At 39.3% G+C, this 16803-nt stretch overlaps 1 protein-coding gene across 3 annotated transcripts in view; it reads right to left on the bottom strand.

Moving 5' to 3' along the window:
* Nucleotides 1–16803, bottom strand: part of ANKFN1 (ankyrin repeat and fibronectin type III domain containing 1) — a 125395-nt gene that overhangs the window by 100719 nt on the left and 7873 nt on the right. The window contains exon 1 of one of the 3 annotated variants that reach the window (XM_032706778.1): nt 3527–3721. The exons of the other annotated variants lie outside the window; for them this stretch is intronic. The gene's annotated coding sequence lies outside the window, so the exon portion shown is untranslated. Of the gene's footprint in view, nt 1–3526; nt 3722–16803 lie in introns of those variants that run through there. 3 annotated transcript variants of the gene reach the window in all.

Here is a 16803-nt window from a genome sequence, read left to right as displayed (position 1 = left end):
GAAAAGGCTTTGAGGTGAGGTTTTTTTATCCAAACTCCTTGCTGAACACTTTCAGATGTCCCACCTACTCTTGCACTTCAGAAGTGTGCTGCTCATTGCCTTTACGTTTTTCAGCACATCACATTGTTAGTTTTACATCTTAATTGCTGGGGAATATGCTTTTTTCAGTAAAATAAATCTTTGGGCTCCAACACTTTCCAGTTGTTTTTTCAGTGTGCCTGAGTGCCTACACATCAAGCCAACATAATGTGATTACAGCAAATTTTGTCATAAATGAGGTAGCAAGGGCGACACCAGCAATGAAGATGTGAAAGGACTGGATTTAGTACACCTTAGAAACCAGAGCACTCTCAGGGGGCTTTGGAGAGTTTGCCTTCTCATCAACCTGGAACAAGCTAAGCCCACTGCTGCAGTGTTTTCACAGCTGCTGTTCCCTCTGTCAGTCAGAGCACACTGCTCTTACATGTGCTGCAGCAGGAACTGTGGTTGGCTCAGCGGTACAACATGACTGAGTGGGATGTTGGGGCAAGGAAAGATTTGGGGTGATTTGTCTGCTTTCAGAGCCTCCATCTAACAAGCAAGTAGCTGGGCCATTAGTCCCACAGATTAATCAGTATTTGATCCACATACATCTCTCTGGCCACAACACAAAGTCTGCAAAGTAGACAATCCCCAATCAGGACTTATATGACATGAGCATGAAGCCTGCAGCTCCAGCCACACACTATTGGTGGTGACTAGTCCTGGCTTCTCAAATCCTTTAAGGCTCTCTGAAAAAGCCAGACCAGTTCTAGGGTTGGAAACACCTGTGTAAGGACCATACACAATTCCTAGGTTTTCTGGCTCTTCCAGCAAAAGATGCTGAAAAGCTTTTAGTGAAGAGGATGCCCACTGCCTACCTTCATGGAATAGTGATGGATTTTAGGGAGGAATCAGACAAGTGAAAGCAGGTTGCAAGGGGCAGCACCACACCAGACCATCACACGAGTCCTCTTTTCAGGGCTACCATATAAAAAGCCATGAGCCATGCACAAGCTGATATATGATCTGTCTTTTATCTAGAGGTGTCTTGGAGGACTTATACCTGCTGATCTTTTAATGAGTAAATCAGATTGATCAAAGAATTACTCACATTATAAGCCTTGTCTTTTACTTGGTGTTGAAAAACCATATACTATATAAAAATGGTAAGATCCTGATATTTGATCTGTATGAGATTATCCCTCTTGCTAAAAGCATGAAACTTTGCCAACTCCTTGGCTGCCAGCCACATAAATCAGCTTCTCATAACTCTTCCTATAGGTCAATCATCATTCATTTCTTTAATCTTTAAGACTAACTTCCACTTTTTCTCCTGTTTCAGCTTAGTGTATATATATGTGTCCTATGTGTAAAGCATTAAGAAATTGAAATAGCTGTTGCCATCAATCTGATCTGCTTATTCTACATTAGATCTTTGCTGCCTTTTCTAAGACATGCAGCACTTCTCTATATTATTATAATTCTTGTTATTTACTTAGTTTCTGGATGAAGTGATCCCTTGGTGTTACTTCCTTGTCTCCAAATTTCTGGGAAGGCTTCATTTACGTGTGCAGTGCACTTCAAATGCTTGGATGAAAGGCAGGCTATAACTAATGCTGATAACAGGACAGACTCAGTAAATGTGAGGTAACTAAAAGTGCTCTCAGGGGTTTATTCATACAAAATCTCTAACAGCAGGCCTGGCAAAAGTACTGACATTTTTGTTCATCTGAATGAAAATTGAAAATAAACTCTACCCAAAAATGTAAATGTCAAACAAGGAAAAACTACAGAACTGCAGAACTAGACACCAAATGGGGACGGGGGAAGAAATTAAGAAGATCAATCTGCGATGACTTAAAATCCTTGGTTAAACCCCCCCCCACACGATAAATCCAGGATTTTCTTCACATATTGCAAAATGTACATGCCAAATTGTAATTAGGAACTCAAACACCGTTTACTAAATGTACAGTATTTTAATCCTGTACCTTAGCTGGTGTCACTGATTCAAGCAGTAATATTGTTTGAAGTAGGGCATAACAAGATGGAAATATAAGCACAGACAGAAAAGGGAAACAATTAGAGTGACTCATTATTGCCTTCATCTTTATTCAAGCACAAAAGCTAATATTATTCATAAAGGTGCAAACGTGGCAATTTTTCTTGATTTAAATTGGAGCTCAGAGACAAATTGTCAATCCCCACGCAAAAGGGGGTGTTGTGACTGTTGGAACCTGTGATCACCCAGGAAAAGCTCAGCAGTACAAGCACATAGCAAGTGATCTGCAGGTTAGTGTTGTGTGGGGAATAGGAAAAGTAAGGACAGTACGTTATTATTGACAGCACACACCAGGAGAGGTGGTGTGTGACACTTGTGCAGCTGCTCTGTGCGTGCAGGCACCAACAACTCCTTTTTCCTGCAGTGTCACAGCTGAAAGACGAACAACTAAGTTGCCTGTGGTGGGAAATGCACCCACTGCGACACCGGGAGACTCGTCTGGGAGTGTGCAGTCAGAGGGAGCCTGCACCCAAATGGTCAGTGTGCTGCATCATCTGGCAAAAGATGGACTTGGGTGCCCGAATTTTAATTCAAATATGATGAAAAATTGTGACTGCAGGAACTTTGTACATTAAAGTAGGAAGAACTGAGAGACTAATTCATCCCCCACAAAATAAACTGACTTAAAACTGGAATAATTCAGATGTCTCTTTTTAGATTAAATGACTACAAACTTATGGAGTTTATGTATTAGGCTTTTCTAACTGAGACTGGCAAGAGCTCTGGTAATACATAACACTTTAGGTTCAGCAGATGAAGTGTTTATTTCAATACACACAAAAATTAAATTTTATTATTTTATAGTATGCTGGATTTCACTGAATCACAGCTACTACTTTATCAATGCTGTAGCTATTTTGGGGGAAATAAACTGCTCTATTTCTCTTATTTATACATCAGCACAGACAAATTTTTCTACATATAAACATACATGTACAAACACTACATGTACACACCTCTTGTGCACTATGAAGAAAAGCAAGGAGATCTATCTACAGAAAAGTTAATTCGGTTAAATCTGCAATAGAAGATCAATACTTTATCTCAGGTTCTGCACACCTTGCCATCAACTTCAAAAGCAAACATGATTTTCACAAGCAGTCTGGTCTATTCCTACAGTACTTTACAGCCCTTTCCAGGTCCTCCTGGCATATCATATCCTTTTGGTGGATGAGGAAGGAAAACAGAGAGGTGAGATGTCCAGGGCTAGAAAAGAAGTCAGCAGCATGCTAAGGACCAGAACCCAGTTGTGCTAATGTTTCCAAACCCCTGAAATGCTAAAAGCAGACGTGCAACCCTCCCAGTAAACAAGGCAAGCATCACACCAGCACCCCTGTTTCAAACATACATGCCCTACTGGGAAGTGCTGGCCACTTGTGGTTGCCAGCCAGTAAACTTTCCCCCTCCTCAGCGTGAACTCTGATTGTGTGCCAGTTCACTTACCCATGGTTATCATTTTTTCAGTCTGATGAGCGTGGAACAATTGCCCTCCGAGCACTGCTTAGCCAGAGCAGGAAGAACTGTTTGCCTCCAGCCCAGCTGTCGGAGTCTCCATGCAAGATGCTGTGCAAAATGTTGAGTTAAAAGAAAACACGAGTAGGGGGAAAAGAGAGCTCTCTGAGAACCTCCACATGGTTCCTGTTGCTAAGGGAACCACTCCCTTTGTCTGCATAGGTTAGGAATGGCTGCTTCGTTTGGAGTCTGTCTCTTAAGTACCGAAAACAGCACAACAATTTCAGAAAGAAAGAAAAAAAAACCCCTCCAGAATATCTTACGACCAAAGGAAAACTGAACCGCCTTGGAATTCTTACATGAAAAGCAGCTATTAATAGTTGATTTGGGTGACTCCAAGGAGGCTGTAGAACTCATCTGTGCCATCTGATGGGACAATACACCACTGCACACAGTTTAATTTACTTATTGTAATCAGCTTTCAGGGGGCAAGGTAGATGGTTACAGAGAGATAGATCAAGAAATCAGGTCCAGTTTATGGCAGCGAATGGAGAGAGATGGATAGCAGGAAATAAAACTTATAGTAGGTATCCATGATGGACTAGAAGAGAGATGCCCTTACTTACACAGGCTCCTATAAAAATCCAAGCCTGAATCCATAGCTCTGATTTCTGTAGCTGCTCTGCTCTGCTGCCTCTCAGTCCCCAGGCCCAGCACTGACTGTGTTCCTGAACCCCCAAATATCTGAGAATCTACCTTCTACACAGGCCCATTGGGCTCAGCCCAATTCAGCATATGGAGTTAGGAATCCCTGTTTCTTGTCTTTGTCCATCCCTGGTTTTAAAGAATACACCAGGATGTGTACTTCTGAATAAGGGTGATTTCCCTGTTAATCTGAGGTCCTACAATTTGAGGAGCTAATAGAAATTGTCAGGAAGACTGGTACAATGGGAACAGAAACACCTTGAGTGTGACCTCAAACTTTTTGTTTGTATTAAGAAAATCAGCCTCCTTATGAAAACAAATAGCACAACATGCACTGCACAACACAATTGTATCTTTCTCTCAGCTGACCCAAAACCAGCACCCTGAAATACTGTGAGGGCAATTTTTTTCCGTGGACTTACTTGTTTCAGTACCTCAATATTATGGGGAGAGAAATGGTCAAAGACTTGGATTCAGATAGAAATTTTCAAGCACAGCCTTCTCTGAGGCTCTTACCACATCCAGAGATCAGTCAGAGAAATGTGTTACACTATGTCTGAATGAACGGACAAAAGTTCAAAACCTTAGATGATGCACTTCTATATGAAAAACAGAATTTTCTTGTTCTGCCAGAGAGCAGCTGTGAGAGCCTGGAATAGTGGAGGGAGGCCAGTTTGGTGTTGTGGTAAAGAGCTGAGCTTCACTTATTGCAAGGTAGAGAGGAGTCAGGGCCAATGTTCTATTTTCCAGAGAGCTGAGCTGACTTTCCCCCCCTCAGTGAGACTGTTGCTCTTAGAGAACTCCAGTCAGAAACGAGTATGAGATGTCTTTGCTTACACACCACAGTCCAGCACTGACTCTGTGACATAAAGACCTGAAGAATTCAGCTGTCACTTCACTGCACATGTTGAATTGTATTTGCAGTGTGATATGTGCTGCGACCCCCTCCCTTCTTCCTCTCACCCCAATGAGTCAAATAAAGCAGGATTGCTTTGTGGAGAGGCCCTTCTGCTCTCCTTTGCAAAAAGATTGGGAGGTTAGAGAGGGGCAACTGAGAGCTCAGTTTGGGGGCATTAGAAAGCAAGGGAACATACAGGTTGCCATTGCATCATTTCTAGCAAGGAACATTTAATTGGAAACCAATTAAAAAGTTTGTGATTGTATTTATTATTTTCCCTTCACAGGTTTGCTTTGAATTGCTCAGTCCTGCTGGGTATACACACACACACTCATCCCCATTTCTCCTTCTCAGGGATAGACTGATGCCAAGGCTGATGCCAGGGAGGGATCCTGGGATTCTGTGCAGCCACAGCCAGGGAGACAACAGTTTTTAGGACTGAACTAAAGTTTCTGCCAATAAATTCTTTACCCACTTTCTTCTGCTGCTTGCAAGCCATGGAATCTTCTTCAGTGTAAGTACAAGAAGGGCAAACCCGTGCACATTTAGAGGATTCAAAGTTAACTCCCAGCACAATAAAATTCTTCAACACCTCGAATTAATGTTTAGTGAGTCTAATAGTGTGCTTTGTCTAAGCCTTTTACAAATATTTGGATGTACAATGCTATCATTAATTCAGGAACATTCTGATGATCATTCACACTTTATCACTTCTGAATAAAAAGACAGAGGGAGCAACATCAGATCACATTTGTGAAAGTGCAGCCTCCTGCACTACTACACAATTATCCCCTCAAAAGAAAAAAAGTTCAATGTTTTTTCCCCTTTTTTTAACAAACTCAGGAATTTTCTCTGTTTAATAGAAATTTTAGCATCTTATACAGGACATTACCAGTTTCCCATTATTACGAGAACAACACTTCTTTCACAGACTGGCAGTGAGGCTCAGATTTGATGATGAAAAAGTGATTTTACACAGAAGTGGAATTCTACTCAGGAACCTTTCCTCGGTGAAGCAGTAAGAACTGTATCTATTACTATAAATCCCATCTTCTCAATTTAAAAATAAACTGCATTGACTACTGATGTCCTAAAGAGTCTTTGTTATGCTAATCCAAGGTACTAAGAATGGTCAGAAAAGGAATTCATTAATGGCTACTTGAATCAAGTACTTTTTGTCCCAGATGTGAACACATCCCCCCAGTCAGAAACTACCTAACACAGTGTGATTGAAGTTTATTTATTTACTTACATATAATAAGCAACTGAGCAGCTTGCAGTGCATGAAGTGAGGCTATGGAAAAGTACATTACAGTGCCCCTGCTTCAGGGCCCTCTCAGTCAGAATTTCAGTATATGTGCCTATTTTCTCTTTATTATTCAGCCAAAAACATTGAAACTCTCTATCCCCTCAGTCCACTTAGTGACCAAGAAAAGATTGCCTGCCTTATATAAGGTGGCTTAAGAGGAATTTTTAAAATAAATATTTACAAAAGCTCTAAAAATATTATCTTGTTTTGTTAAGGCTAAGTGTGTAAACACCGTACCTGTTACAAATATAGATCTCGTTATGCAATGAAAAAGAGAAGCAGATGGAGCTGTTGATAGCCTCAGTGACAATAGTGCAACATGCAGTTGCACAGGAACCAGTATTCCCCTTATAAGGAAGATTTTTCATATTCCCCAATTTTTTTTTTTTTCTTTCTCAGTCGCGAGTTGGAATTAAAATTCCGACATGAGAAATTTTCCATAGGAGGGTCATATTTAAAAGACCCTCTATGTAAAAAAAAAACCCCAAACACAACCCTTTAGTTTGAATGAACTGACATGGATTTAAATGACCTGTGAGAGTAAGTGTAGGGTTGTATGTGCATGTATAAGGTTTCTTGTCCACTTTCGGGAGCCCAGACTCCCATCCCTCCTGGCAGTCTGCCAAGCAGGCCAGGAACGGGGAGAAACTTGACTTTCTGGCACCGTTCCAGGTGAGATGCCGGGGAGCTGAGAGCTGGGAAAAGCGGGCGAGCTGGCAGGAGACCAAGAACATTTCCATCAAAAATTTCATTGGAATAGACATTTTCATGCAACGTGTTAGGTTTTGGTGAACCGGCGTTAGCTGAGGGAAAAATGTTCCACTGGAAAGTTTCCAGTTTGTCCCAGTGCTAAAGATCTTGACACTTGGGCTTCGTATTTTTCGTTCAGCTGAAGAATGGATTTTTATTTCCCGGTGTCATGCACAGAGACAGAAGGTAGTTTACTGTACTGCTGATTGTATAAAATTATTTCTCCTGACACTGTAAAAAGAAGCTTTATTTTGCCATTTGCAGCAAGTGCTGCTGTCTCATACCTCCATGCTTTTTTGGCATCTCCTCACCCCTCAGTGTCTTTCCTCTAAATGGATCACAAGGACTGTCAGCAGAGTGGTGAGACCACTAGTTTGTATTCAGAGACAGATTTTAATCTCTCTCTCTGGAACTCAGTTTCTGTCTTATTGTATTAGTTCAGTAGGGAAAACAGTACACCTTGCAGTGTTTTTAAAATTAATATGTATGGATTATAACAATAAACCTGTAACAGTTCTGACAAGTGTAGAAAACGCATTAGCTTCAACTACTGAACTTCATAAATCTCTTAAAAATGAAGTATTTAACACTATCTTGAGGAAAGACATCACAAAGTTGTGGCACAAAACTGAGGTAGAGAAGGTACAGCACTGGATGAATAGTCAACTGTACATTGAATGCAAACACAACACACCCACACACACATCAAATATTTGATTCCACAGATTCTTCAGGACAAAAATGTATATGCAATATATAGAATTTAGCTCATCTTATTCAAGCTGCATATGTGACAGTTCTGAGCGTATTGGAAAACCTTAACCAAGTTCAGCTCTGTCAGTGATGGGACACTGCAAAACTGGACCGTTCCTCTACACTTAGCTCTTGACCTGCCTTCAGAACACTCATTCATTATGCCCCATTCAGGAAGTGATCTCACTGGAAAATCTGAACAAAACATAGGACAGAAGTTCCAGACTCAAAAAGCTAAGGAATGTTCTTTCCTCCCTCCTACCTTGTCTTCTTTTAAATGAATTTAGACTTTGTGAAAAGCATCAGATGGACAGTCCAAGGCCCGAGGGCTGTTGTGGGTGCCCAACGTACAGACATTTTCAGTGTCCTCCTTTCACACTCGTGTGCCTTCACACTGAGCTGCAAGTTAAACTTCCCATCTTGGGCATCATAGAACTTCACTCAAAACTAGTGCAGAGATATTCACCCTTAAGCCTGAGGGTAAATATCTTTATAATCACAAAGACACTTTTTTAATGCAATAATTCATCCCTAAGCTTTTGAGTTCTCATAGCAGAAAAAAACCTGAACAACCCATTCTCACCTGAGCACTGATATGGAATTCCCATTACTGGTACTGTAGTATTATCCTTCAGTCATGAGCTCTCTCAACCTTGAGCATGGGCACCAAATTTGAACTAAAATCAGCATTAAACCTGTGCCTATAGGATTGCTGCCTTACTTTTGGTAATGAAATAAGCATTAATGCAGTAACAAAATGTCAGCCAAACTTGAGCTGTATAGAGTAGACTAAATCCCAATCCTTAAGCAAGTCTTAAGGAAGCCTGTGGACATTCCTGTGTGGCAGAGTTGATTCAGCTTCATATCTCCATTTTACTCCCTAGAATTCTTGTTCTCTGTGGAAGAGAAACTCATCTCATTTTCAAGAGTATGAAACTTCTTCATCTCCATTTCAATATTTCTGGGCTGTGTGACTACTTTCCTCAAGTACAATTTACAAAATTTGCCCCAATAAAGAATTAATTTTTCCACAGGAGAAAATAGGAGGTTTTCCAAGCCTGCTGAAATTGGTGTGAAACTATGAAAGAAAGTACTTGTAGAGAGCTAGCAGAGAACAAGTCAGACCTGTGGATACACGTTGTTCAATATCTCAAAACAGCTAAATAACTTCAGCTGGTGTTCTCTCCTCTACTTGACAATGACATCTTACACTTCCCCTGACGAGCTGAATTCAGATTTATCTCTGCTGTTGATTGCTGTTCTTTATAAGACGTAGATTTAGAAAGCTTTGCCACCCACTTGCAGCAAATTTAAATTTCTAAACAACAGCAAAGTTCAGCAACAGCGTCGTGAGTGAGGCTGCTGAAGGATAATTATTCTCTTTACAAAGAGCACGTTTCTCAAGCTATGTTTAACTTTACATGTAGATATAGACACATACATATATTCAGATTAAATTTACTGTACTATGCTTGATTTCTCTTCACTATAACTATTTTCTGTGCCACCACTGAGAGCATTTCCAATGTACATATTTGCTCTGACACCTCTGGATATCATCATCATGTTCTCTCATGCCCTTGAGTGAGATTGACTCATTTCCATCTCTTCTGTTGCTATGAAAAAGTAAACAGTAGCTACAAAGCTGTCAATGAATTGGATTTTTTTTTTCTGTCTTCAGTTAATCCTTTTATCTTTATACCTGAGATAGCTTGTTCTATAATCCAAGTCATATTCATATTTTACAAAAACTCTTGGTTAATCTTTTGCAGAAATATGTACCTGGCTCTTGTGTTATTTTCACTTTGATCAAGCCAGACAAGCTACCAAATAAAAGAAGCTGACTGCATTTAGTGCAACAACTATGACAAATAATTCCTCAGAAGTAAGATTTTCAGAGAAGCAGGTCTTCTGAGGGTGCTCCCATCATCGAGCACACACAGGTAATACTCCTTCCTGTGTCTCATAAAGTGAAAAGAACTCCTAAAATTGAACTTCACCCACTCCAATCAAAATGCCACTCAACTGCTGATTGAAATATCCTTCATTCAAATCAGAGTGAGTGCCTTTAATGGCTACCCAAAAGGCTGTCAAATTAAATAAGAAACAAAATGCAAATAAATTAGCATTCCTAGCTACTGATACACTATAAATATTTATGAGGAAAAAAAGATGCTGTAATTTCAAATGATACCACAGGCCTATTTTGTACAAACAGTTAAAACAGTTACACATGCAATACCGTACTTTGCAATTTTTTTCCATTTCACATCACCATAATCACCTAATAAATATTTAAATGGACCCATTTGCTGTAACTATAAAAGAACCGTGTAAACTTGTTGTCATCTAGACACATAAGCCGCAGTGGAGTCAATGAATTTCAACAGTCACTTAATATTGCAAGCCACAAGCTACCTTAAACCTGCCAGCAACTGTCTGCCAGGAAGCTACTGTAGCACCACGGCTACCTCCTCCAACCCAGGACACGAGATTCATTATGAATGCGAGCATTGCTACTCTAATTAGGCCTGGGAGAGGTTTAACAACCATGCTACAGTCTTGCTGCTGACAAATATAAAAATAAAGCCTTGTTCAAATTAGCAATGTGAAGTGAGAAGGCCTAGAAGCAGCAACTGTCTGACCAGTAGTGAAACAGTTCTAATCTATAGTGAGGTTATTTTGCTTCATAAACTGCTAGTATGTTACCTGCAGGAGGTCTCCCTGTAAAATGAATTATAGTAAGCTATATGTGATAATTAACCGTGCATTAGCAAATATCTTGAAACAGGGGGGCTCTGTTTTCTCTGTATTTTGACTAATAAAAGCATGAATTTGTTCAACAAATGATCATTTAGGTTGTGGAATGCTAAGCATATTGGAAGAACACAGTAAGCAATAGAATATTGTAGGTGGACTAACAGTTTCCTTACAAAAACAGGCTGTTTAATAGGCTGGCTCCATACTACGTTATTCACAGTACTAAAAACCACAGTGTTGGGAAGACAAATACAATATACATTTAAAATAATATAAACCTTGTACTCATATTTACTTTAAAAATGCCATGGATGTGACAATAAAAAAAAATCCATAAGCAAACGTTTATTTCAGAAAGAGAAAATCCCAAATGACTCTTTCCAGAATGTAAACAGATAGTGAGGCAATTGGTATGGTCATCTTCTGCAGAGGGGAAAAAACCTCAGCTGGGTTTAAAATAGTCTACATCATATGAATGTGAAGCAAGGCAAAAAAAAAAAATTAATTTATTATGTATACTGCTTAACACAATAAAAATAAAGTGGTGCCATAATTTATTTTAGCTTCATTTACATCTTATGAAAACATATTTAACCATAACGCTTTATGGAGCTGTGACTGGACCAGCCTCACTCTTGGCTGTGAATCAGGGGTCAGAGCCACTGCAGCATACACAGGTTGACAGTCTGTACCTCTTTATTCATACTATATGGACTGGAGCCCAAGCTTCCAAACATCACAAACTGAAACTCATTTAACTACAAGTAATCTGCCAGCTTTAGCCAGACTCCATGCAGGAATGAGTCATTGTAGGATTTGCCCTTATCAGGGGGAATTTGCAGCCCCAGCATTGTGGGGATCAGCCTCAGGTGAAAAGAGAAATTCTGAACAATGATGTTTCAGTTCATAAATATCAGCATTCAGATGGCTCCCAAAAATTTGAATATCTTTAAAACATCAGAAGTGTTCTCTAAATTTAAGATAAAGCCAAGATCAGAAGATACCCTCAGCTGTATGTGTCCACCTCCTTCCACCCAGCTCAGCTCTCACCTGCCCTATGACAAACACCACACCTCCTTCAGCTGCCAGGTCTATTCTAGTTGAGGTGAGGGGTGAGATCCTCCCCGATTTCCAAGGCAGGGAGTTATCAGTGAGATGCCAGAATTATGAACATGTGGCAGACATTCAGTCTTAGAGTAAGACAGGATGCTCAGGGAGTTGGTGTCTGGAGAAAAGTGCGAGGCTGTGACTGCAGCATCCTGTGCCACACAGTCCAGAGCAGGAATGGTCCTCATCAGAGTCCTGCAGCCTTCCTTTGGAACATCCATTTGGTTCAACCAAAGGATATTGGCTTAGTATCAGCTTTTTAATATCTTTATTTGGTGGGGTGTGTGTGTGCAGTAGATGCATATATATCATACACATGAAATATTTTCATTTTGCAGAGTTCAATTATTGTTGCCATCAAATTACAAAAGATGGGTCGACAACACATTGCTGGGAAAGCAAACACAAAGGAAATAAGCATTCTCCTTACAGAAAACGTTCTATATAGTTAAAAAGGTACTAAAAATTAGTGGTAAGCACATGGCTACAGGTTATTTTTCCTGCTTCACTACAGGAAGATAAGAAATTACAAAGGCATATTTACATTCCTCCAAGTGTGTACACAGTTTTTGTCTCAAATTAATAAGCATCAATCAGCTGGTAAAGGAGGGTGAATCTCAGATTCTATTTTTCTCTAAATTTCTATCACAAGCATGTTTGACTTATGTCCAAGAGAAATTTCAGTGTATAATTTTTTTTAATGTCTCTCTCTCTCAAAAACACGATTTTTCACTATGAGGGCATCAGATGATTTTAACCATCACAATCTGAAAGTGACCACAGGTATTCATACTACTGCAGTTAATAAAGTTGAAAATCCAGTGTCACTTTTAAAATTTGCTTTTCAGAAACAAACCCAAGCCCTTAAAAGTTGCTTTTACCATTGTGCTAACCTTCAGTTTTCTAAGGTAAATGAGAACTTAGAAAGTAGTGTGCTGTATTTTCTCAGTTGAATTATATTTATAGACTTCCAGGCAGAGGGTAAGATTGCCCCCTTTTGGAATTTTTCAGAGTAACAGTCCAAATAAAGAATCGGGTGCAAAGCATTCCTAATCCCTACTCAAGATATGCATCTCATCAGGGATTATTTGTGCTTCATACTGTTGTGTTCTCGTGTTACTATGTATGTGGCTCCACATTCCTTATTAAAGCAACAGGCATGAAAGAATTCAACTGCTCTTGCCAGCAACCACAACGGCACAAAATCTAAAGTCAGATAAAGGTAAACATCTGGAACCTTCCAAGGAATGCAGTAGTAAAGATGGAACATATAACTGCATTCTCCCCTTCTCTGCTCTGGGGGACAAACTTCAGAGACAGTAATCTGTAACTACAGACCCCATAAAGCAGCATTCTCTGATAAAATTTAAAGAGAGCTTAGTATTTTAAATAAGAAATGAGAGTACTGAAGTGCTGAAAACAACCAGGACAGTTCTTCTGATTCCAGGTTTAATTTAATAGCAACCTCACCCTTGGTATACTGATCTGGTGGTTGGGCTTTTTTTTTTAAATTTGTCATCTTTAATACATAAATGATGGTCATTCATCAAGTGTACTAGTCCTTTAAAGAGATGTTCATGACCACAGGCAGAACATGCACAGTAACCAGAAGTCTGGATGGAGATATGTATTTTCATTAAAATCTTATTTTTTTAATTACATTGCCATCATACTAGATATATCAATAATAATTTTTTACTGAAAACAATGCAATTTTGTCCTTTAAAGTAGTCAAAAATTAGCATTATTTGCAAATAAAGCATCATTGTTCTGTTACTTGACCCGTATCTTCTAATTTTAGAAAGCTTATCATTTTACAGTGTACAATCAATTGCAATACACAGCACATTCCTACTTTTGTTTCAAAACTTATCTTTCAATTACCAAATCCCATTTATTTTCATATCAACCTGGGAGCTCAAAATCAGTAAAGAGTTTAATCTAAAGAATTGTCTCAGTGTATGTCTTCAGCTAGAAGTGGTTCAATGACCGTCTGAAAAGGGGAAACATGGAGAGATCTCCAAATGGAGACAGATCAATAAACTGACAGAAGCCAGCAATAAAATGGAAATCAGAGTATTAGTGGGAGCTACACTGATGTATCTCATCACAGCTAAAGAAGACATCTGTTCAAGCAAAGGAAGAAGAGCAGTTCAGCACATCAGACACAGAGGAAAACAGAATGTTTAAGCCGTGCAATTCTGCTGAAGAGCTCCTCACCTAAACTCTGTGGGCAGTATTAGATGACACCCTCTCACTGAACTGTTTCAGTCCCAGACTCTAAGGATTATAACATTTGGGTTTCCATCTTACTACAATCAAAATTATGTCACCAAAGGCTGTTGTCTTCCAATAATATACCTGTGGTTCAATCAGCTAAACTGAGATTAGACTAATTTATAGGGAACAGCAAAGCTGAGCATCTTATACCCTGAGCACAATCCTATGGAGCAGCGTTCATGTGGGTGCTGTGAAAACACCACTGTGCCAATTAACTCCAATGCAAGTGCATCAGCAATAGGTCATGTCACTTATATCTCAGTTTTTAAAAATTTTAAAAGTCATCAGTAAAGCTTTTGTTACTGTTTGATATTGTATCATTCTTAACCTCTTAAATATCAAACTTTTAAGAGTGTGATGAGAGTGATCCTTGTCACTTACAGAGGCTTCATCTTTGCTTCAGGGCGAGGAGATTATCACAATAAAGAAGATTAGGTATTGCAAATTTTCGTGTTTTCATAAAGAAGCTCAAGTCCCTGCTTTACTGAGTGGAACTCAGAGTAGAAACCACCATTACACATAAAGCACCAAGTGTAACAAGATGAACCGCAATGTAACTTTCCAGACTGTTTGCCCAAGCTGTTTAATGCCCTGTGTATTTCTGCTGAGGGAAAGTGAGAGCTTAACTTGAATTATGTCCTCGCTGCTTTCAAAATACTTTAAACAGTTATTCAAAACTGTAGCCAGTGTGTCATGCATTCCAATACAGAATATAAGAATCTATGTATTTAGTGTCACTCTAAGACTTTTACCTAGAGTTTTCCTTTCGGAGCCATGAAGTTAATCATAAGGAAAGAATGCACACTCTGATCATGCTAATTAGCTTACTGAATATGACTTCTAAAGAGATCACTTAATGTGTCCTCAAGGATGCTGAAAACCATTTTATGAAGAGAAATGCTTGGTTTCCTTTACTGACACATTCATTGGACCAGGAGGCTGTCATGAAGTAATCTGTAGCTGTCTTGATATCTATATATGGACAAGAAATACCACTGCAGAAGATACATTCTAGGTTTAATAACCACATTTTATAGCCACTGAAAATTACTCTATAAGGGTAAGGATAAGAGCAGGAGGAAATTCACTCATGCTTTCAGAAAATTTAAATATGAACTTTCCAGGGCATACTTTTTTACATATAAAGGGCATGAATCAGTGCTCTGGATCTCTCCACTTAATTCCATGCTTTTATTTTACCTCTTTGTCATTACTGAAGGACACCAAGGAGCGCTGCCAATTGATACATAGCTTTGCTAATGATTGTAAAAGTGCTTTAAAAAAAAAGTGTTATATGCAATCAACTTTTTAACTGCTTCCTTAGCTAAGAAAAGAGCAGCTCGTGGGTTTTACCATGGCTCAGAAATTTTTAGAATGTTCTCATCCTTGCCATGTTTTGATATAATTTCTTCCCATTTTGTCACCAAGGTCCTTATTATGGACTGGGGCCTCAAGATAGCCAAGGTCTTAATTCAGTCAGTCTGCTAGTGGAATGTTGGCCAAATATCCCCACCTGCTGCTCCCATCAGGCTTTGTCTGCTCATTCCTCAACAGAACATGAGAAACAGGTTCTGCCTCTTGTGCATAAGTCCTAATGAGTGTGCTCTTCTCTCTTTTTCTGTGCTCTAAGGAAGGATGGAAGGTGTCACACATGGAGCAAACCCAGCACCACTGCAGAGCAGTTGTCACCAGGACAGTGGTACTTGTAGGACAGGCAGGAATTCTGCTTGTTTATTCGTGTAGAAGGAAAAAAATCACTTCATCCTTAGGAGTCTGTTTTGGAGCCTGACTGGAGCATGTGAAGGGGCTGATACAGTGCAATAGAATCTGAGTATTTGTAGCACAGAGTGATTTGAAAATAAAACTCTTTGTGAGTGTAGGAGAGAATGCTTATTATGTGCTTCCATAATCACATATTTCATCCAAAATTAGAATCTGTTGAGTAAATCCCCAAACAATTTATGACTTCTCTAAAGCAATTCCCCAATTGTTCTTCAGGCAACTCAAAGGCCATGGAGCACAGAAACTGCTGTAGGCTGCAGAATGTTTTCATCTGACTTCTTGGGGACTTTCACTCTGCTTTTCCAATATCATGAATACAGCTAACAGACAAAGATTAACACTATTTTATATAGGAGCTTTTTTCAGTCATAAATCTATGGGGAAATAAGTTTTCATTGAAACAAAAATCTATCTTCTTTTGGGGGGAAGACCAAGTTTGTCCTAAAACCTCCTAAAAAGAGCAGCTGTAGTTTTCATAGTAACTTTACTAAAACTGGTTTGATTTTAGGGGAAGGGATTTCTAGTCAGCTCTAATGACAGGGAGAATTACCTGTCATCATTTAATTTGGCTGAACAAGGACTCCTCACTTTATTCTATAAATGCAGAAAATACTTGTAAAAGCCTAGATTTATAACATCCAATAGCATCATCCACTAACTCTACACCAGGGAAGCTGTAGGAACAATAAAGGCAAGAAGTGCAAGAGAGGGCCTGTTGAGATTAGCAGTAAAGACTCAGAGTAATTGGACATGCCATCACTGAAAACAAAGGAAATGGGCATTAACTCCTCAGTGAATTACTGGCTGCCCTTCTGTCATTGCCTGTATTGAGCTCAGAATGAAGTTTTAGGTAAGTTCTTTGGAGACTTTCTTTATCATGAGCTTAAAACCATTAAACAGTCTTTTAAAAAAGAAATCAGTACC

The sequence above is a fragment of the Chiroxiphia lanceolata genome, chromosome 19, assembly GCF_009829145.1.
Source record: "Chiroxiphia lanceolata isolate bChiLan1 chromosome 19, bChiLan1.pri, whole genome shotgun sequence".
Classification (NCBI taxonomy): domain Eukaryota; kingdom Metazoa; phylum Chordata; class Aves; order Passeriformes; family Pipridae; genus Chiroxiphia; species Chiroxiphia lanceolata.
This window is presented reverse-complemented; position numbering and strand designations above follow the sequence as displayed.